The following is a 23,182-nucleotide window of genomic DNA, read 5'->3' as shown; positions in this document are numbered from 1 at the left end:
TGGTATCTCATTGTTTGATTTGTATTTCCCTGATGATCAGTATTTTTTTCCCTTTAACTCAGCTGATATGTCAGTAGTTATTCTGAAAGGTCTTGGAGATGTGTTTGTTCATGTGTTGTGTTTTATTACCAGCATTCTTGATGCCTGGGCTTAACCTTCATTGTTGGGAAACTTCCATGATAATAGTTAATATTCCTCAGCTACTGAGGACCTGACATGCTGGGGACCAGGAAGCAGAAAGAGGAAAAAGGTCCAGATTGTCACCCGGGAAGGTCTGGAAACACGAAGGTGAGCTTTGCTTAGATTTTCTTTTCTCAAGTGCAGGGTATTCCATTTAGGGGCCCCGAACCTGTAAACAATGTGGAGCTGGCAAGACCACACCACGGTTAATAGTCCTGCCGGTTTGAATAACGACTCCAGACTTGCGTTGTGATTCCTAGCAGATGTTCAGAGGCCATTAAGCGAGCTGGCTGAAAACCACAATAAATCCTTGTGAGCCACAGGGCAGAGAGACACCGGGTGTTTCCATGACAGGAGGGACTCTTTATGCACCAGAAAACAAGAAGCCAGATGGGGTTGGCCTGTCACGGGCCCTATGTTGTCCATCCGGCATGAGCTTCCTCTGGCCTTCGTTGCCTCAAACATCCGATGCGGATCTGTACCTCCTCCCGTGGACTGACTTCGTCCACGCCTTTCCTCCACTCGCCACCTGTCCACATTCTTCACATGCGTCCTGCCCTGCCCTGGGGTGTCTCTCTTTCCAAAACGATGTTGAAGGCTTAACCCCTAGGTCCTGTGAATGGGGCCCTATTTAGACATAGGGTGTTTGCCTACAATGGCATCAAGATGAGATCACTGGGGAGGGCCCAAGTCCAATGTGACTGGTGTCCTTACAAGAAGAGAAGAGACAGAGTTAAAGACCCACAGAGAGGAGACATCCGTGCAAACACATGGACGTGCTGTGGACGTGCAAACACAGTTAAGGTGTTGTGTCCCCAACCGAGGGCCACCAACAATGGCTGCCCAACACACGCGTGTAGCACGCTCCCTCCGAGCCTCCAAGGGGAATCATGTTGTCATCTGTGCTCCCACGACATTCAGACCCTATTTCTCTGGAGCTAAATCACTTGTAGGACCAAGGAAGCCAAACCTCACGGTGGTGGTGCTCACTCCTCAACCCCAGAGAAGCATTAGCTCTCCGTCACTGGGGCGGATGGCTGCGTCACCCAAATGCACTCTTCCTTAGTGATACACGTGGTCAGGTTCCATCGTTTCTAGAATCATGTCGCCATCACGGAAACAGAAAGAACGCATCATCTTTTTCACCCCCTGGGGGTGTGGGTGATCCTCCCTTTAAAGCACGGTCTGTGCCTTCCACGGTTACCAATTCTTGTCTACCCCCTTGGGCAATTCCTACTTCTTTCTTTCTACCTAGGTGTGAAATTTGCATCAGGTGCAAAAATTGAAGCCCGTATCTATCACGCATCCCTCCGCAACCCTCCCCCTCCTCCCCTTGGAGATCAGTACTGCCTTGTCCTCTGTGTGCACTTACTTATTCTAGGTATTGTGTAGACATAGGACCATACCATGCATGGTCTTCTGTGTGTCCTGTCTTTCACTTAATGCCACGTTGAAATGCTTCCAAGGTCTGCCATGTTGTAGCCTGTGCCACAGTGGCATTCCTTTTCCTGCGTGAGTAACATTCCACTGTAGGGATGGACCACGTTTTGCTTCTGTGCTCATCCATCCGAGAACATTTGGGTTGATTCTGCCTTTTGGCTACTATGAATCATCTGGCTGCGACCAGGGGTGTGCTGCTTTTATTTCAATACCTGTTTCTCATTTGGGGTGGGGGATGGGGCATATCCTTAGCAGTGGAAAGGCTGAGTCATAGGGGGACCCTACGTTGTGAACATTTTAGGCACTGGCACGCTCTTTCTTGATCACCGCCTGACATTCTGGACCCCAGCTCCTGGGTCCGATCCTATTGCCATCACCTCCCAAGCCTTATGTGCCCATGTTAAGCTCGCAACCCGCTGCGTATGAAACCAACTGACCCTTTTGTGTCTTCCCCTGGCCACGGCAGACACATCTCAGGCTCCCATTTCCACAGTTCACCTTGAGATGATCATCTCCTCCAAATCTACATCATTCTCCAAATGTACATTCTGTGCTGTGTTCCTGATCTTGGCCGACGGACCTTCCATCCCCCTGACTGCCTCCAAGTAGAGACCTGCATATCTCCCTCGTGTGCATCACTAATTTCTTCTCATGAATGACAGACTCCGCACCCAGGTCAACACAGGTGAGGCTACCACCACCTCACTCACTACCTCTGTCATCTCTGCCACCAACACCTTGGATCATTCCAGTACTGCCCAAAGTGGTTCCTGTGTCCTCTGTCCTCCATGCCTGCAGAAGAGAAGCCATTCACGGGCATTTTTCTGAAAACACGTTCAAGATGCGTGTTTCCATGTTGGCCTCCCCAACGAGGTGGCTGATATGATCATCTTTTTTTTAATGTTTATTTATTTTTGAGATGGGGGAAGGCAGAGACAGAGGGAGACACAGTATCCGAAGCAGCTCCAGGCTCTGAGCTCATGACCCCAGCCGAAGTCAGCTGCTTAACCGACTGAGCCACCCAGGTGTCCCTATTTAATTTTAATTTAATTTAATTTAACTTCATTTAATTTTATTTTACTTCATTTTGTTATTTTTTATTTTATTTATTTTGTTCCACAGTCTTTTTAAAAAAAATTTTTTTTACATTTATTTATTTTTGAGACAGAGAGAGAGAGACAGAGTGTGAGCAGGAGAGGGGCAGAGAGAGAGGGAGACACAGAATCTGAAGCAGGCTCCAGGCTCTGAGCTGTCAGCACAGAGCCCAATGCGGGGCTTGAACTCATGAACCACGAGATCATGACTTGAGCTGAAGTCGGGTGCCCAACCGACTGAGCCCCCCAGGCGTCCCTGATATGGTCATCTTTATTCATGCACCTGCCTCTGGACCCTATAACAACATGTAGTATAGGATGGGCCTTCAATACATATTTATGAGCAGGTGCAGGTATGTATATACGTCAAAGGCAAAGCAGCACACAGCATTCTGGGTAGATGCATTCTTCCTGCTTTGGGTGAGTTCACACACACCAACACATAATTCCATTTTATACCAGCTCCCCACCCAGTCAGCTCCTGATTTCCTCCTGGCTTCCACATGAACGTTCAAACTGCTGTCTACACGTTTTCTCTTTTCTCTAGTTAGGACGCAGATTTCCGGTCCATATTTCCATCCTGACTTTTTTTTTTTTTTTTTTTGACCCTGGTGCTGTGTTATTCCGCGTTGGTGACTGAAAATTTTGAGGCTCATTTTCCTCCCGGAATTTGGAAAAACACTTTTATTTAAACTCTTGTTCCATCTGTCCAGATTCATTCATTCATTCATTCATTCATTCATTCAGCAAAGTCAACTTTTACATAGGGATCTTGGATAAGGATAGAACTGCTTTCTTTGTGAAATGTAGCTCTTTTTGCTGTGAAATCTTGCTTTGTCTCATTTGTACGAAGATATATTCCTGTTATTTTCGTCCTTTCTGTTCCCCCAAAGCCCTCCATTGTTTGATGGGAGACAGGGCAGATTATTTGCCCCCAAACACCCACGCGGTGCTTAGGACCTAATGGAGATGATTGAGGTCAGAAAACATGACAGCCGAATGCAGGAAGAGGGCAGAGCTGACACAGCTAGGCTGTAATTGTCATGCCACAGGCTTTTGTCATGGTCCCTGCCATCCTGGTTGTACCCCCGGCCCTCCCCACTCCCACCGCGGTCCTCACCTCCCCCCGTGATAATGACCCACTTGCATTAGACTCCCACCGTCCTCCCTGGCACATACACACCCTTATCGGAAGCCACCCCCTACCCCTCCTGTCTCAGCAAGACACTGTTTGTCATTTGCCAGGAGACGAGATGTGGCACCATATCAGATTCTGAATTCTGATTTGGGTCCTGGGATTGTCGCTGAGGCCGCTGTGCGTGTGCTGGGGACCAGCTGCGTGGCTTTGTGTGTGGTTCGCGTCACGGCTGTGTTCTCTCCACCAGGAGGCCAGCAGACATGGTGGCTGTGTCCACGCTTTCTACCTGCTTCTCCAGAAACTCGCGTCCTGACTATAAATCCGTGCATTTTCATATCTTTGTTCACTGTGTCGTTTGCATTTTGCAGGGGAAGCAACAGGCAGTGGGGCCAGAGAGTTGAAAGATAATACAGGATGAGACAGGCTTCCAGAAAGATTTGCTGGAGATCGGCACTTGTGCTCGATTATAGCTCAGACCTCAGTCCAGTGGGATCTCAAGGGCTTCTAAGCTCTGGAACGTCCACCGAAACCCCCAATCTATACATACACACAACGGAACGTTACTCAGTCCTGAAAATGAAGGAAACCCATTTTCATCAACAGGGAAGGACCTGGAGGGCCATATGCTAATGAGCTAGGTCAGCCAGATCATGACCTGAGCTGAGGTTGGATGCTTAACCGACTGAGCCACCCAGGCGCCCCGCATGTGGAATCTTAAGTCACAGGTTCCACTGTGGACATACATTTTTAGCTCATTTGGGTCAGTACCAAGGAATGGGATCCCTCCACCTTGTTGTAAAGGTGTGAGCTTTCACAGACTAAGTCCATTGCCTCACACGGATGCAGAATCATTCAAGGCTGGCTGGTGGCATATTCATCAGTAATGGCGGTCATTGGCTGGGTCTTGATAGGTAAAAACATCCCCCCTAAAGAACAGAGGCAGATGGGTGGCTCAGTCAGTTGTGCTTCTGACTCTTGATTTCAGCTCAGGTCATGATCCCAGGGTCATGAGATCGAGCCCCCATCGAGTTCCATCTTGAGCTGGGATCCTGGTTAAGATTCTCTCTCTGTCTCCCTCTACTGCTCACGCTCTCTCTATAAAATAAAAAAATAATAATAATAATAAAATGCTCAAAGTTAAAAAAAAAAAGTTATCCCCTTAAAGCACTGAGCTGGCTGGAAACCAAGGAATAATCTGAAGGTGAAACCAAGAATGGTTATAACAGACCAGTCTCTGGACGTTTCCCTGAGGGTGTTGGAGAACCAGCAAATGTGAGCGTCCGTTTTCCTTAATCTCGGTGCAAATGTGAGCAGCTCATAGGAAACCCTCCCCAAAATACGCCTGGGACCCCCAAGGGCCAAACCCTCACTTTAAATTTTTTAAATGTTTATTTATATTTGAGAAAGAGAGAGACAGAGACAGAGGCGATAGAGCATGAGCAGGGGAGGGGCAGAGAGAGGGAGACACAGAATCCTAAGCGGGCTCCAGGCTCCGAGCTGTCAGCACAGAGCCCGACGCGAGGCTCGAACTCACGAAATGGGAGATCGTGACCTGAGCTGAAGGAGTCTTAAGCAACTGGGCCACCCAGGTGCCCCCAAACCCTCACTTTAAAAGGGAACAAGAAACATCACTTCTGTCTACACCACACTGGCTTTGTCCCAGCATGAAGGATTCCCACAGCCACACCAAGAAGGAAGTCAACCAGCTCGTCTGAAAAAGAAACAAGTACACAGAAAACCAGTCACTGCAGAAGAAGCAGATACCACACTCAACTAAGAAAAAAGCAAAGCAAAACAAAACAAAACCCAGGCAACAAAAAAAAAAAAAAAAAAAAAAAAACCTGCAGTCATTCAGATAAGGCCGTTCTGGACCCAGACTTCAAAACCATAAAGTCTTAGTGTTTCAATCACTTAATTAATTAAATTCAAGCTTACTGTAAAATGCTGGGGATGAGAAAGTACAGAGGACAAGCAGGCAGTAGGACCAAAAAAGAAAAAAGAAAAAAGAAAAAAAAGTGAAAAAAAAGTGTGTTATTTTTACATAACCTTAATCGTTAGAGAAACTGGCTGAGAGGGTCCATGGGACTTCTCAGTTTGATCTTTCCAACTTCCTGAGAATTTGAAATTACTTCAAAATTACAAATTAAAAAAAGGGGGGGCAGAAATAAGAAATTCAATAATTAACTTTAAGATTTTTTTAAGTAGGGTCCACGCCCAGCACAGAGCCCAACACGGGGCTCAAACTCACAACTGTGAGTTCAACACCTGAGCTGAGCTGAAGAGTTGGAGTCTCAACCAACTGAGCCACCCAGGAACCCTAAGATTACACATTTTTAAAGACCTTTAAAAACAACACACCTCCTCCAATAAAAGGGGCCAGGGTTTCTTGGAGACCAGGCTGATGGTCGAGGACCAGAGCAGGAAACCCACAAATCTATAGCAACGTGAACCACACAATAAATCACAGCAGACTGCATAGTAACCCAAAGAACTAGGTAAATATCCACAAAGCCATACAGACATAATTACATGATTAAATAGACACATGGTGGAGAAGACACACATCTTTTTTTTTAACAACTTCAATTAATATATGTAAAAGGAATGTGCACAATAGAAAAACAACACAGTGAAAAAAAAAATAGTGCAGCCAAGACCCACAAATGAATGCCAAAATCAGACAGTGGAAGGTTTTTTTAATGTTTATTTATTTATTTTTGAGAAAGAGAGACACAGAGCGTGAGCAGGGGAGGGGAAGAGAGAGAGGGAGACACAGAAACCTGAAGCAGGCTCCACGCTCCGAGCTGTCAGCACAGAGCCTGACATGGGGCTTGAACTCACAAACTGAGAGATCATGACCTGGGCTGAAGTCAGACGCTTAACCGACTGAGCCATCCAGGCGACCCAACGTTTGTTTATTTATTGAAGTCGGACGTTTAACTGACTGAGCCATCCAGGTGACCCAACGTTTGTTTGTTTATTGAAGTCGGATGCTTAACCGACTGAGCCATCCAGGCGAACCAACGTTTGTTTATTTATTGAAGTCAGACGCTTAACCGACATAGCCATTTAGGCGACCCAACGTTTGTTTGTTTATTGAAGTCGGACGCTTAACCGACTGAGCCATCCAGGCGACCCAACGTTTGTTTGTTTATTGAAGTCAGACGCTTAACCGAATGAGCCATTCAGGCGAACCAACGTTTGTTTATTGAAGTCGGACACTTAACCGACTGAGCCATCCAGGCGAACCAACGTTTGTTTATTTATTGAAGTCGGACGCTTAACCGACTGAGCCATCCAGGCGACCCAACGTTTGTTTGTTTATTGAAGTCGGACACTTAACCGACTGAGCCATCCAGGCGAACCAACGTTTGTTTATTTATTGAAGTCAGACGCTTAACCGACTGAGCCATCCAGGTGACCCAACGTTTGTTTGTTTATTGAAGTCGGACGCTTAACCACCTGAGCCATCCAGGCGACCCAATGTTTATTTATTTATATTTTAAAGAGAGACAGAGACAGAGACAGAGAGTGAGCAGAGGAGGGGCAGAGAGAGAGAGGGAGACCCAGAATCCGAAGCAGGTCCCAGGCTCTGAGCTGTCAGCACAGAGCCCCCCTCTGTGTCTGTACTCAACATCCACATCTCCTTTAGGAACATTTTCCTCTTGGGGATGGGGCGTGGCTGTGTCTCCACCCGGGAGCCTCCCTGGGTGTCATTCATCCGGCCACAGGGCTGTTGTTTCCTAGCTGTGAAATTCTGCAGGGACCAAGGCGTGCCACTCACATGATCTGCGGCCTGCGGCTTGGTGTGCGAGGTCGCAGTGTGGAGCGGGCCCAGGGGCCCCAGGGAGTGGCTTCGGAGGGGAAGCTGAGTCACCACGGGGGCCGCCTTGGGGCTTCTCATGTGCAGTGCCTCCCGTCTAGGCTGGGTGCTGCCTCAGAATGGTTCTGCACACAGCCCTGCGGGCCCCCGGCAGACAGGCTGTGTCAGACACAGCCCGCTTTCCACCTCCCATCCATCTGCACAGGTGAGGGGCGGGGGGTCTGGGCGGTGATGAAGGAGTTCAAACGTGCACCTGTGCCTTCCAGGGCCTGGCTCCAGGACACCCTTGCACCCTTGTCTCTGCAGTCCAACCTGCTTTCCAGGGAGACCCCCCCTGCCCCCACCCCACACAGACCTGAGCTCTCAGGACTTACTCCTTGGTGCTCAGCCACCCTCCCCGCCCCCCACCTCCAGCCTTGGTCACACCTGTTTCCTCTTCAGACCTCAGGTCCCTCCGCCCATGAGTCCAGCCCAGGGCAGCTCCCCATTCGTACCCTTGGTGGCACTCACAGAATTCAGGAATTACTCTTCTGGGTAGCGAACACAGGTTTTTCTGGTAGACTTTCAGACTTAACAGAGAACCTGAGCAGACAGTAGAGATAGTTTCCAAATACTCTGCCAACAGTGTCCTCCATGGGGACAAGCAGGTGCACTGGGTGACCTGGGCACAAAGGTGACCCAGGGATGGGCAGGTGTGCTGGCTGACATCACAGATACACCAGGATCCTCGCTCCAGACCTCTCTCCTTCCACAGCCAAGCAGATTGTGGAGAGGGGAGACCTAGGAACTTAGAAAATCATTTGGTGCCCTTGTCACAAGTGATAAGCCAATATTGATACATTACGAGGTGCCTGGGGGGTCACTCGGGTAAGCATCCGACTTCGGCTCAGGTCATGATCTCACAGTTTGTGGGTTTGAGCCCCGTGTTAGGCTCTGTGCTGACAGCTCGGAACCTGGAGCCTGCTTCGGATTCTGTGTCTCCCTCTCTCTCTGACCCTCCTCCCCACACCTCAAGAATAACTAAACATTTAAAAAGTTTAAATAAAAGTAAGAAAATAAAATCAAGTATTCATTTACAACCCCGCTGGGCTGTACCTGTCCCTCCCCCCAGCTCCCCTGCCCTCAACCCCGGGCAACCTTGGGCGCCTGTCCAAGTGTTTGTTGTTTTTGTTTTTTTTTTTTTTTCAAGTGTTTGTAACTGTGCATGTTTGATTGATTTGTCTGCCATTAGCAGGGACGCACGAGGGCTCACGGTTTACACGTCTGCATCCGGCCTCCTGACATGGGGATCCCACCCCTCTCGTCTCTACTTGTCACGCCCGAAGTACCACTTAAACGCTGACTCTTTAGCAATCCACACGGGAGGGATGAAGGAAATTATCTGGGCAAACAGTTTTAGAAGCTGAATTAATGAGAGAGAAGTGGTTGTCTTTCAAGATTTTTTTTTTAAATGTCTATTTATTTTTGAGAAACAGAAAGCCTGAGCAGGGGAGGGGCAGAGACAAAGGGAGACACAGAATCCGAAGCAGGTTCCAGGCTCTGAGCCGTCAACACAGAGCCCGATGCAGGGTTCGAACTCAAGAACTATGAGATCATGACCTGAGCCAAAGTCGGACGCTCAGCTCATGATCTCATGGTCCTGGTTTCGAGCCCCATGTCTGGCTCTGTGCAGATGTTCTGAGCCTGCCTGGGATTCTGCCTCCCTCTCTTTCGGCCCATCTGTCTCTCTCGAAAAGAAATAATAAAGATTTTTAAATGTTACATCGAACTAAAAACGTTGCACAGCCAAGGGAATGATCACCGCAGGAAAGACAGGGAACAGAAGGAAATATTTCAGAAGCCCCTTTCTGATCCTACAGGGCACGTACTCGGGGCCTGCTGACTACGTTAAAGAAAAATACAGGCACTGCCCAAAATCGATTGACTATTTGCTTTAGGATAAAGGTTCTTCATTCTGGTTTATGGGTAAAAGTCAAGCAGTTTGTCTTAAGGATGCAAACACATTCCCTCCGCGTTGACCGTGATTGTATGAGTGTGTGGTTTCTGGCTCCCCAAGAGAACGAAAGGGACTCTCGGGTTGCTCGATCGGTGGGGTCTCGTGGGTTTTCTGCAGGAACCTTCACATCCCTGCTCCCGATGGCTGAGCCCCACTCTCCTTGTCGGCTACATAATGCTCAGCCCTCTTGAGGCAAACCTAGCCTCTCTGAGAGGCTCCCCGAGCCTCGAGCATGAGATTCTCTGTTTCCAAAGTTTGTGGGCTCTCTGTGCTTGTGTTGCCTTTCGTCACATGGCCTTGGAAAGTCTGTGAACACGTGGGTCTAACAGCAGCGACTGGGCATTGTGTCCGGGTGATTAAATCCACGCACAAAACTCCCGGGTATGACAGAGGCTCCGTTCGGTTTCCCAACATTAACCAACGAGATCGGCTTTGCCTGCCAATGTTGAGAATGTGCAATGGATGCGATATTGTTTGGGAAACAGGAAGCCATTCTTCCAAAAAACTGAGCTCAAAGATGCGCGATTGTGCATTTGAGGCCAGCCTCAAGATAGGACCAATGATAAGGAGGGAAGAGTATATAAAAAAATAAGTCACTTGATACATTTTCTTATTTTTTAAATTTTTTTAATGTTTATTTTTGAGAGAGCGAGAGCACGAGTGGGGAAGGGGAGAGAGAGAGGGAGACAGAATCGGAAGCAGGCTCCAGGCTCCGAGCCGTCATCACAGAGCCCGACGCGGGGCCCGAACCCACAAACCGTGAGATCGTGACCTGAGCCAAAGTTGGATGTTCAACCGACTGAGCCACCCAGGCGCCCCTCAATTTATATACTTTAAAGATACAGGCAAAGGTGGATGAAAGAATCAGTTTGCCACCATTCAAGCTGGCACATTTTATGAAAGATTTGATTTTGACATAACCAGAATTAATTTTGTGAGATGATTCGCAGTTCCTTCCCCGGCATAGTTTGTAACTCAGTATAAAACCCCACAACATGCCATGCACTGTGCCCTCCTGTGATGACCCTGGGTGCGAGCCTACTGGGGACTGAGTCCATTCACTGAGTCAGATTTACTGTCCTGCCATATGGGTCACGGAAGAAGCCAGTGCAAAAATTGGGTGGTGTTCTCATTTCGGGTGATCCCATCCTGCCTCCATAACTGCTCTCCACGAACCCTACCCCAACCTAATGTTACCGCCCCTGGCTCTCAAATTCACTGTAATTTGTTCTGCTTTACAAAGAGCATGAAAATAATTAACCTCAGCAAAATCAGGTGGCAGCCAGAGAGGGCATCCAACGCTGGCCTTGTTGGATTTGGGAGAATTTCAGCGTGAACTCACCAGCATTGTTTGCCCACCGCTGGGTCTCATCAGGTGAAGACACCACTTTCGAATCCTCAAAGGGGTCCAAACGCTCGCTATTGTCCCCCTGAATGGGTCAGGGGGGCCCAGGTTGTATCGAAACCCCAGGATCTTAGTGTGGACGACATTTCCCTGCAAGGCATGCTGGGAAGTGTGGGGAGCACATGGGGCCACCAGGGGGCACTGGCCGTTGCCCCAAACCCTCAGAACTCAGGTCCCCTGGGCACAGCCAGACAACAAAACCAATGCTGATAAATCACACATCCTGTCCTTGTCCTGGGAGCCATCCGGAGGTTCTGCGTGAATTTCAGGCCGACAGGTGTACCCTCAGCAGCAGTAGATGTCAAGTGCATGTGAAGACACAGAAGAATGTGTCACTGCAGATCCTTCATCAGTGCAGATTCGAGGCAGGGGGAAAAAAAGTTTCGATGAGGAATAAAATGGGATTCGGCACACCCATCAGGGTGGCTGACATGCAAACCAACCAAGAAAAGAACGGAAAATAACAAGGGATGTAGACAGATGGGAACCTTTGTCCACCGTGGGACGCAACCCGTGTGTTCATCAACAGATGAGCGATGAGTGAATGTGGTCCAGGCACACAGCGGAATATGGCTCAGCCCTGAGAAGCATGGACGTCCTGTACCTGCGATCATGCGAATGGACCCTGGGGACATCGTGGTGAGGGACATAAACCAGACACAGAAGGACGAATCCTGTGTGATCCCATGTCTACGGCGTCCCTACAGGAGTCACATCTATAGACTTGGAACTATATGCTGCTGGGGACAGGCTTCAGTGTTTCGTGGGGACCTAGCTTCAGTTTCGGGGGATGGAAAGTTCTGGACATGATGTCTTACCTCAGTTACAAGGAATCAGGGAGGTCCTATAAAACTACAAATCCCTTAATAATGTAGCCCTTTGTCCCTGGGGGTACAATCCCAATACCTCCCTAGACAAGGCAGCCCTGAGTGGACCCCGTCTGCTGTCCCAGCCCCTTTGAGCCTGGCCACATGGCTGGAGACAAGGGCATGGGGCTATCTGATGCTCAGGCACATACAGTGTGCAAAGCTGGGGTGAGGAGATTCAGGCTTCTGATGTGTCCATCACACAAGGGGACTGATTATCACTCTTTTATCTTGGGAGAATTAAGGATAGTGGCATCATTTGGAAGAGAATGTTCTGGGCAAAGGGGCCAGACCGGGCAGGTGGTCAAGCAAGCAGAAAAATGTCTGAGACAGCCCAGACAGGGTCACAGGAGGGAATGTGCTTTCTTAAGCCCCGCACGTATTTGTGGGGTGTTTTAAAGGATATTTTAAGAACACTTCCTCCTTGAAAACAAGGCTTATATGTGCCTCTTAAAAAGCAGAGAGATCCAATTTCAGGAAAATGCAATTGGTTTGTGCAATGCTGCCTGCACCTTGAGCCCATCAACGTCCTTTACAGAGCAGGGAGGGGACCCTTCTCAGGAGATGTGGACACCCCAGGCATTTGGCGAGGCACCTGCCAGACATCAGGTGAGCTCTCTGGAAGGCACACTGCAACCTCAGAGGCACAGATGGGATGGGAAGGAGCTATGGTACACAGGATTCTGAGGTGGTCTCCAGATTTCCATTCCCTGGTGCACACACCCTGTATAATCCCCTCCCCTGGAGTATGACCTGGACCCGTGAGCATGGTGGATGTCACTCTTGGGACAATGCTACTAATCAGGTAACTTTGACTGCATCAGAGGGAGATTATCCGGGGTGTGCCTGACGTAATCAGAGGATCCCCTTAGGAGAAGGTGAATTTCACCAACAACAAGACTGAACTGGAAGAGAAATTCAATCTTCAGATGAGAACACAGCCCCGGGCGATTCTTTATTGCAGTTTGTTGAGACCCTAAGAAAAGGACCCAGCTGACTCATGCCTAGAATCCTGACCCACCGCCACTGTGAAATAATACATCTGTATTGTTCTAAGCTGCTAAGTTTGGGAGGACTTTTGTTACACAGAAATAGCTAACCAATACATCAGCTCAGGATTGGCAGAGCTGAGGTGGAGGAGGGTGACCAGACGTCCATTGCATGGGGTCTCCAGTGAAGGATGAGGCAGCTGAGCATTTTATACCTGAGCTCTGTACCCTTCTAACTGCCCATTTCCCAGGAACTGCAGGGTAGAAACTCACCAGAGCTAATCAGGGTAGAACTTTCCAAGTCAGTGGCCCAGCCGGGAGAAAGGAAACCAGGATGTGTTATTTCTTCCTGACGCCCACACTACAAGTCTGTTTCCACTTTGGCAGGAACCAGAAAGATCCCATATGGAGAGAAAACAGGGAAAGGAGGACATGTTAGCCAAGGGCATGACACCGGGTTGTAGAGTGTCCCCTCAAAATTCACATGCACTCAGAGCCTTGAAAGAGGGTGTTATTTGGAAATAGGATCTTTGTGCACATAATTAGTCAGGTTGATATCCTACAAGGTTGGATCCAATAGGACTAGTGTCCTTATAAGAAGACCATGTGAAGACACAAGGTGGAGGTTGAAGAGATACATCCACAAGCCAAGAGTGGCCAAAGATTCCTGGGAAACCACTGAGTCCCGAAACAGATTGTTCTTCAGGGAATCCATACAGAACCCTCCCTGCTGACAGCTCGACCTCGGATTTCTAGCCTCCAGAACTGAGAGGATATGTTTCTGCTGCTCAAAGACACCCATCGGTATTTTGTCATGGCAGTTGTTGGAAACAAATCTACGTCTTAACAATGGATTTGGATATCAAATATGATTTCCTCCTCAAGGGAATTTTGACCAAATAGCCAGTGAGTGTAACACCCAACATGCAAATTGCTCTGAATCACACAGCATGGACCAGTGTAAATAGTCAAGATGGCAAGACGACAGGTTACTGCCCACAGATAATTATTTCAACCATCCCTTACCATGAATAAATCTCACAGAGCTGGAGAAAATGATTTAGGGTCCGGCCCCACTGAGATTCTCTATCTCCGTCTTGGGGCAAGAATATTTCAGAGTAGAGGGATAGTGGGAAGATTTCCCAACACCTCCCATCCACAAAGTGGTTTCCTGAGTCCTGAAACAGATTGTTCTTCAGGGAATCCATACGGAACCCTCCCTGCTGACAGCTCGACCTCGGATTTCTAGCCTCCAGAACTGAGAGAATACATTTCTCCTGCTCAAAGAGCCCCATCGGTATTTTGTCATGGCAGTTGTCGGAAACAAATCTATGTCTTAACATATGTCTCCCACGTCCCCTCCAGCTGGGGTCTGCTGGTGACGAATCATCCTCCTGTCCACTCACGTCTGTCCTAGGTCTTGTCCTCACCCGAGTCTGGTTATCACACGAGAAGCAAGGACCTTCTGGTTGCCAACACACCAATACAATTATTTTAATAGGTTTAGATGGACTTAATTGGACAAAAGGTGGCCTGAATGCTTGGGGAGCTCACTGTAAGTCCTGCATGACCAATATTATTGATGACAAAGGAAGCTTCTGCAGAAACAAAGAGGAGCTCCTTAAAAGAAAGGCAGAAGTCCATCACGTTTGGTATGTTAGCTCAGGCTGCAGTAACAGCATACCGTAGACGGGGGGTGTGGGGAGGGATGGCTTGAGCACAAATTTATTTTCTTGCTGCTCTGGAGGCTGCAAGGGTGAGACCCCGGTGTCAGCACAGTCAGATTCTGGGGAGGATTGTCTTCCTACCTTGGACATGACCACCATCTTGTGCATTGTCACATGGCAGAAGGAATGAGTTCATCTCTTCTTACAAGGACAGTAAACCCACCCTCGTCTGACCCTAATCACCTCCCAAAGACCCCACCTCTGAACCTCATCCCCCTGGGGGAGTAGGGCTTCCCCATGTGAACTCTGGGGGACACAGTTCACTCCATGTACTCGGCCTTCCCCGTTGGTATAAACAGCATAATCCAGATGCTCAAACCAGAATCCCGAGCGCATGCCTGACTCTTACACCCCCTTCTCCCCCACATTCGGAACACTTTCAGGCTTTGTCCATTCTCTCCAAGGCACGTACTTCCAGTCTGCCCCATTTTCTCCATCATGGCGGCCACCAGCCAGGACCCAAACACCACCACCATCTTGGACCATGGTCACACTTGACTACCTGCTCTCACTTGCCCTTTCCTATCATTCTCCAAGCATTGGTGCAGAGGCAGCCGCCATGACACCATCCATCCAGAGCCACTCACATCACGGGCTGTCGACGACTGCCTGGCACCCCAGCACCTCCTCCAAGACCACGGGCTCTCATGCCTCAACCTCTCCATTTCTCCCTCCCATCCCACCTGCCCTCCCCACGTCAGGCACACCAACCTTCCCCCAGGTCTCTGAACCCACTCAGTCCTTCCCGCCCTCCCATAGATGGCGCAGAAGAAATAATTATAGAAATGATAGAAGACAAACGTTGTCAGCCGAAGGAATCATGGGGGGAAAAATGGTGACGTCGGAGGTCTCACTGAAAACGTAAAACAGACCCGATCCTAGACACGGGCAGATCTGTCAAACCAGATAAAAGAAAGAAAACTCTCCAAGGGTTTACGGGGAATGAAAATAACAGAAGGGTCCAGCTGGTCTGGTCTCATTTCATCTTGGACATAAGAAATGGCAGAGTGCTATTGGATTTGCCCGGCAGTGATGGGGGGAAAATCGTTATTAAGAATTCCACAGGGGGGCCCCTGGGGGGCTCAGTCAGTTAAGCGTCCAACTTCGGCTCAGGTCATGATCTCACAGTTGGTGGGTTCGAGCCCCGCGTCGGGCTCCGTGCTGACAGCTCAGAGCCTGGAGCCTGCTTCGGATTCTGGGTCTCCCTCTCTCTCTGTTCCTCCCCCGCTCATGCTCTGTCTGTCTCTCTCCTTCAAAAGTAAATAAAAACATTAAAAAAAAAAAAAAAAAAGAATTCCACAGGTTGGGGCACCGACCGGCTCAGTGGTTAAACATCCGACTTCGGCTCAAGTCACGATCTCACGGTTCATGGGTCCCAACCCCGCGTCGGGCTCTGTGCTGACAGCTCGGAGCCTGGAGCCCGCTTCGGATTCTGTGTCCCCCTCTCTCTCTGCCTCTCCCCTGCTCACACTCTGTCCCTGTCCCTGTCAAAAATAAATAAACAGGGGCGCCTGGGTGGCGCAGTCGGTTAAGCGTCCGACTTCAGCCAGGTCACGATCTCGCGGTCCGTGAGTTCGAGCCCCGCGTCGGGCTCTGTGCTGACTGCTCAGAGCCTGGAGCCTGTTTCTGATTCTGTGTCTCCCTCTCTCTCTGCCCCTCCCCCGTTCATGCTCTGTCTCTCTCTGTCCCAAAAATAAATAAACGTTGAAAAAAATAAATAAATAAATAAATAAATAAACATTAAAAATAAATTAGGAAAAAGACTTCCATGGGGAAGACCATAGGGGAATGAGCTCTTTGTCCCCCAAATACCGTGGCAATAATTTCAAATACAGTCCACTCAGACCACGGCTTTTCACTCAGTAATTCTGCAGTGTTCCAGTCATGCTCTGTACAGGGAACTGCTCTAGGGAATCCTGCAGTGAAACCGTCTATCCCCTAAATCAAACAATTTTTGTCACGGTTGACTATTTGCATGAGGAGCACTCAGAACATGGAAAGAGGGTTCCATTCTTAATCCGCACTTCAAAAATAAAATAAAATAAGATAAAACCATCAAAAACCTAAGGCAAAACAGATTATGATTTGCAAATGCCTTGCTAAAATCAGGGTGCAGAGAACGTATTCATGCCCTCACATCTCTCAAGCCAAGGAACAGGAACAAAGTACCCTTAATAGGATTTTTTCGGACTATGACCACATAATTTGCATTTTCCTCTCCAAGGGACAAAACCAGAATTGGCTGATTTTCATTGGTTCAGTACTTTTCTCTGTAGATTAGTGCCCCTTAAAGAAGGGGGAACATCCTCCCACATTAATATTTAGAATTGAAAACCTTTTTAAGAATTTAAGGATTTTCTACAATCCCCTCAAATGTCATATGCTACCAAAAAAAAAAAAAAAAAAACAACCCATGTCACATTTGTTTGGGAAAGACACCCGTACCAGGCAGGGTATTTTAAGAACCTGGGCACCCATGACCGCGCTGATATGGGTCTTTTTTATGATTTCAGAAACTCAAGATGCTCCTTTCACTTGAGGGAGGATCCCGTCTAACGCCTTGGACGTGAGTTGGCGCGAACCAAACCCGCACAGAACAATCCCCGTGCCCTCTGTGCTCAAGGAGACCCGGAGAACCTGGTAAGCGTGGGCTGAGTGCAGGTGAGTGTGCCCGTGGCCTGTGTGTGCTCGCCATGCACCATCAATGAATCACAGATCAGATAAAACGTGTGCATCGACTCCCTCCGTCTCCACCAGAGCCCTGGCCAGGAAGAGGCTTTTATGGCCATTGTTTTCTTAACGACAACATCAAGGCTGATGATAAGTATATTAGCTATTATTTAGATATATTGTATATTTTCATATATTACGCATGACCTCATGTGCAAGGGCTTGGATACGCGTACAGACAGCGGCAGAGGCGGGCAGAAGACAGAACTGGTATTCACAACATGCTCGTGAGCTGTCGGAAAACCCACACGGCTCAGAATTGTGGAATCGGGAGGACCTTCCTTCCAGGCAGGAAAGTGCTTTGCCCGGAATTGTTGTCGGCTTCTCCCTGCAAGTGGCCGTGGCTCTCACAGCCCTGGTGTCTGCGTCCCAGATTTCCCCCGAGAACTCCGAGTCTAGGGCTTGGTCATTACAGCACATCACAGCAGAAGTCCCCTAGGGGTCGGCTGTGCTAACGTCACGCATTGTGTCCCCGACCAGACCCCCGCAGGGCTGCCCTCAGCCCCCTTGGACACAGCAGGTGGTCACATGGCAGGCTCCTCATTCGAATCTCCGTATCCTCTGTGCATTGACAGGCAGAGGCCATATAAAGAATAAAAAGGCACTTTCCAAAAAAAAAAAAAAAAAAAAAGCAAACTGGTGGCATTCTTGTTGTCCTCAAAGGGGTCTCCCACGTGGATGTTTGACCGTGAGGTCCGTGCGTGTCCCAGGGGACATGATACAGGAAACAAACAAAAGCACCCTCACAATTAGGGATAAGGTCTGTTTGTACGTGTGCACCTGCTGCAGGAAACTCGCCCGGAGTTTTTGTTCGCTGTGAAAGATCTTTGCACCAACGGTTGTCAGGAACCCTGGAGAACAGGAGACATGTGGCCGCCCCACGCCCTCTCCAGAGGCAAAGACAGACTCGTTCGAAAGCTCATCTGAAGCACAGTGTCGTCCAGACGGGACCTCCGTGCACCTTCGAGTTTCCCTTCTTCAAACCTGGACGGGCCTGGCGAGCGCGGGGAGGGGGCCCGGGACACGCGTGCAACCTGGGATGAGCGGTGGGGACCGGGCTGCTGCTCACGTCCGACCCCCCTTCGCAGCCGAGCAGGGACCTCTCTGCATCAGGGAGACGTGAGACGCGTGCAGGCAGCTGGTCTGACCTGGGAGGCTCTGCGGGGACCTCCGCGCTCAGGCCGAGAAACCAAAGTCTGGGCGGCGCGGTGACGTGTTTGGGGAACCGGAGCGCGTCTGAGCTCTCGCGCCTCCAGTTGTGTCTCCACGACTGCGGGCCTTGCACGCATGCACCTGCCTCAGCCCAGACACACACACACACACACACACACACACACACACACGCACACCCCTACGTACTTTACAAACTGCTAAACACACAGAACCCACCACAACGTAGTTTGGAATATCTCCCCCGGACAGGTGCCATCAGAAAGTTTGTTCTCTTTTGGTCAAACATAGCGGCAGTGAGGACTTTGTTTTCTTATTATGTCAAATGCTTTCTTATTTACTTATTATATATGTTGTTATATATATCACGATATTTATTATGTATTTACTATATATTATACATTATCGTATGTAATAAATGCATAGTAAAGTAAATATATATCACATATATAATATAGTATATAATTATATATGTACAATTATATGTAACAAATGTATTATATATAATTATATGCATGACTATGCACATAATAAACAAATCTTAAATATATATCACCTATATTAATAATACATAATACATGATAATAAATCCATTTATTTATTATATATAATTATATATAACATTATTACATTTATAATTACGTATAATAAATCTATCTATATATAGTGATATATATAATATGTATGTAATTATATATAATTCTATATGTATATATTTTTATCTGTATATAAATTATATGTATATATTATATGTATGATTATGCATCAAATAAATTATATATAATTTATTGTATATAATTATACATACATATAATTATATATATGTATTACATAGTTTATATATATATTTTATATATTTTATATATTTTATATTTTATATATATTTTATTTTATTTTATATATATAAATTTTATATTTTATATATTTTTTATATTTTTTATATTTTTTATATTTTTATATTTATATTTTATTTTCTCTTTTTTTAATTTTTTTTTTTAACGTTTATTTATTTTTGAGACAGAGAGAGACAGAGCATGAATAGGGGAGGGTCAGAGAGAGGGAGACACAGAATCCAAAACTGGCTCCAGGCTCCGAGCTGTCAGCACAGAGCCCGACACGGGGCTCGAACTCACGGACCGCAAGATCATGACCTGAGCCGAAGTCGGACGCTTAACCGACTGAGCCACCCAGGCGCCCCTATTTATATTTTATATATATAAATATCTTATATATCTTATATATAAAATATTTAATTATATATATATTTATATATATATATACATGATATAATTATATATATGATTATATATATTTATATATATAAATATAATTATGTGTATGATTATGCATATAATAAACAAATCTTAAAATAGATATCACGTATATAATATATAAGTATATAATAGATTTATTATACATAATTATTATCTATAACATGTATAACATTATAATTATATATAATAAATCTATTATATCCTTCTATAATACTTATTTAACATTATATTATAATTATATATAACAAATCTATTTATTATATACTTATATAATAATTGTATATAATAAATCCATTTATCATATGTAATTATATGTATGATTATGCATATAATAAATATATACATATATAATATATAAATCCATAATAAATACATTGTACATTATATATATATATAATAGTCACTTATGCTTGCAAATCCCCCAAAGAGGTAGATTCTTGCCTTCCGATGCATTTTGAACGTACCCCTTCTCTTCCTTTACCTCCGGCCACCCGCCCACATCCACCTGAGTTGTGAGAAACATGTTTTATTACAGTTCTATGTATTTTTTCCCTACCCGCGTGGGCTCGTGAATCGTGCCAGGATTTCTTCTGCTCTCATATGTGTGTGTCTGTGTGTGTGCTTTAATTTTGCAAAAGAGAATTCCCCACGAATGGATGCTTCAGTTTGCAATCGTAGTCAGAATTAAATCCAAGGTGTTTTGAACCCCGTCGAAGGCTCTGACTGGGATCCTGCGGCCGGGAGGTGCCTTCCTGACGGAGGCAAGATGGCCAAGCACACGGCTCAGGACGAGCAGAAAGGGTCCAGCCCCCGGGGTGGCGCAGGGAAGTGGAGGGGGCAGGGCGTCCGCCCGCAGCCCAGGTCCAGGAAGGTGCATGTGCAGCCCAGGTGACTCTCTGTAGGGACTGACAAAGGCAGAGGCGGGGGAGGGGCACAGGTGGCAGGTGGGAGGCACGGAGCGGGGATGCTGCAGGTAGCTAAGTACCCATGGCAAGCGCTGGTCGCGCAGAGTCACCGTTGTACAGTTTCTCGGAGACGCCCCGACCTCGAATACCTATCACTCTCTCGGTTGTCCTGAGCCCGACCCCAAGGAGGCTCAGCCCTTGCATTCGTCAGGGCGCTCCAGAGAAGCCGAACGGACAGGATGGGTATATGTACACAGAAATGTTCATCTCATGCAAAACCAAACAAAAACAGACAAGAACAATGAAAAAAGACAACCTTCGCAGAAACCCCGAGATCATATTTGGCCACATCCCCGGGCACCAAGTTGACACGTGAAGTGTGTCCAGAGCGGTAGCAGACTCCATAAAGTCCCAAACAGAAAATGTATGGCTGGGCTTGCACAGCAGCAGGGGCTACGCCCCATTAACCAAACATCACTCGCCAAGCAAAATATGCGAATTCACAAAACTCCCACATCTTCCTGCCTCGTGGGCCTGGCTCAGAGACACAAACTCAAAGGTACAAACTTCAAAGGTACAAACGTCACCGTTCTTTATCCCCATGTACACATCCACAGCCTTCCCCAGAGAGTCTGAAAAATACAATGATGCCTTGGTGTCTTCTGTGGCAAAGAATTTATTTCTCTTCCTCTGTGAATCGCTTTGGCAGAAACAGCAGCATCGCTCACAAGCTCCCAGGTGAGGTCAGTGCTGCAGGTGCGTGGGACACATTCGGGGCATCAGTGGGCAGACCTTCACCCTCCAAAGTCCAGGAGGACACAGAACTGGGCTTGAATACGTTTCTTGGTGCCTGGTCTCTATGGGGTCTCCTTTCCTGAGTTTCTGTGAGTCCTTCGGTATCGTCCAAGCAAGGTGTTGCCCCAAACCTGGGAGCCAGCTGTGCGGCAGGATGCGGCCACCCAGCACGTCTCCTGGGTAGTTGTGTTAACCCAGGCGGGAAGCGTGGCTCATCAACCAAACGGCCCGTGCTGTGCACGTCTGCCTTATATTTCTGCCTGTGCAGAACTATTTCAACACGTTAGTCTGGACGAGGGCGGGAAGACAGAAACTGAGAGTGTGGTTGGTTGCACGGGCCCGTGATCACATTTAAAGAAGGCCAAGTGAGAAAATCGGAATTGGGTGTCCTGTGTGGAAAGGTGCCTTGGTTCCATGGACCAGGCTATGGCCAGTCGCCCAGCTCTGAGCCCACATACCTGGTAGCAAGGACCTGAAGATCCCTAAAGTTTGTCCCAATTTCCATTTATGGAGATTGCACACAAGTATAATATCATATAATATAATAATGCACATGATAAGTATATTAGCTATTATTTAGGTATATTGTATATTTTCACATATTACGCACAATATAAGATATAGAATATGCATATTATATATAGAATATATAATGTAAACTTTATAAAGTTATATATGCGTTGTCTAACATATACATTACACCTCTATCTATAATAACATGTAGTATCATATGCACAATTATATACAAATACATGTATACAATATAGAGACATAAATATACATATATACATACATATATGTACAAAATATGAGTGAATTATAGAAATAGAGAAAAATATAGAAGATTAGAAAGAAAAGAATATAAGAGAAGAGATTAGAGGGAAGAGAAGAAGGAGAAGGAGAAACAGGCAAAGAAGAGAGAGAAGTAGAAAGAGAGAAGAGAAATAAATTATAAGAGATAAGGAGAATTATAAATTATATAGAATTTATAATTAGTATAGAATTATAAACATAATTATAAATATATAAATAATTATAAATTATAAATAAATTATAATATAATATAATTATGTAATTATATATAATTTGTACATATATTTAAATATAAATTTATATATATATATAAATATAATGATAAATATGTAAATAAATATATATAATTATATATGCTACATAATATATTTGCATATATACACATTTATATGTACATACAAATATACATAGTTACGTACATATCATAGAATATATACAGGGATAAACATACATACAAATGTATAATTAGATGTTATATAATATAAATATACATATACATATATGTACATATATACATATGTATATGTTATATACATATAAATATATATAATCATATATACATTATATATAATACATGCATTGTATACATTATACATTATATATATAATACATACATATTAATATATAATTGTATGTGCATTGTATATATCATATAGTATGTACGTTATATATTAAATATACACATATACATTATATATTATATAAATTTGTTATACATTATATAAATACAAATGTATGTGAAAGTATATATTACATTACCTAAGTATATAATCTATACCATAATGCACACATTTATACATAAGTGTATGTACATCCATCCATCCGTCTGTATACATC

At 46.1% G+C, this 23,182-nt stretch overlaps 1 long non-coding RNA gene across 1 annotated transcript; it reads left to right on the top strand.

The window, feature by feature from the left end:
* Positions 1–145: 145 nt before the first annotated feature.
* Positions 146–18,877, top strand: LOC115506649. Its single transcript, XR_003966474.1, has 3 exons — positions 146–288; positions 2,087–2,305; positions 17,172–18,877. It is a non-coding gene; the product is annotated as an uncharacterized LOC115506649 (long non-coding RNA).
* The last annotated feature ends 4,305 nt before the right edge of the window (positions 18,878–23,182 follow it).

Source organism: Lynx canadensis, chromosome X (assembly GCF_007474595.2).
Source record: "Lynx canadensis isolate LIC74 chromosome X, mLynCan4.pri.v2, whole genome shotgun sequence".
Taxonomy (NCBI): Eukaryota; Metazoa; Chordata; class Mammalia; order Carnivora; family Felidae; genus Lynx; species Lynx canadensis.
This window is presented reverse-complemented; position numbering and strand designations above follow the sequence as displayed.